The sequence below is a fragment of the Cebus imitator genome, unplaced genomic scaffold (assembly GCF_001604975.1).
Source record: "Cebus imitator isolate Cc_AM_T3 unplaced genomic scaffold, Cebus_imitator-1.0 Scaffold124, whole genome shotgun sequence".
NCBI classification, from domain to species: domain Eukaryota; kingdom Metazoa; phylum Chordata; class Mammalia; order Primates; family Cebidae; genus Cebus; species Cebus imitator.
Genome location: NW_016107439.1, coordinates 3151372 through 3152273, shown reverse-complemented (window position 1 = coordinate 3152273; position 902 = coordinate 3151372).

Below are 902 nucleotides of genomic sequence, written 5' to 3'. Positions count from 1 at the left end.
TACTCAATACTTAATTAATATATATTATTATTACCATTATTTTCTTTGAGACAAAGTCACACTCTAGGCTGGAGTGCAATGGCATGATCTTGGCTCACTGCAACCTCCTCCTCCCAGTTCAAGCGATTCTCTTGCCTCAGCCTCCCAAGTAGTTGGGATTACAGAAGCCTGCCACCACACCCAGCTAATTTTCTTAGTTTTAGTAGAGACAGGTTTTTACCATGTTGGCCAGCCCACTTTAGCCCACATCAGCCCACTTCAGCCATTGATATGTCCTGTGCTGGGTAGAAAAAGAAGCAGCTGGTACAGAGACTCAGGTGGTCTTGAACTCCTGACCTCAGGTGATCCACACACCTTGGCCTCCCAAAGTGCTGGGATTACAAGTGTGAGCTAATGCACCTGGCCAATTAATATTTTTTGAATGAATGAATGGATAAGTGAAAATTAAGAAATCATTCAACTTGATAAAAATAAAGATTACCAAAGGACCAATTTTATTCCCACTCAAAAGTTCCTACTTTTTTTTAATGCTATGCTGTCTGATGGCTATAGTACCTACTATCTCTCATTTATCATAGAGAGGAAAGATAAAATAGCAGGTAATGCACCATGCCATTAAAGGAAGGACTACAGTATTTCTTCAGATTGGAAACTCAGATAAGGGAAGCCTCCCAAAGGGAATATTTAAACTGAGACCTTAGTGACAATAATTCAAGCCATGCGAAGATGAACACAGGGGGAGTATTGGAGGAATGGCTAGAACAAAAGTCTCAAGACAAGAACAAACACTGGAAATCAAAGTATCTGATAACATATGGGCTCATGGGCTGTGGAAAGAGTTTGGATTCTGTTCCATACACACTAAGTCCTTGAAGACTTTTCATCAAGGAAATTATGTGATA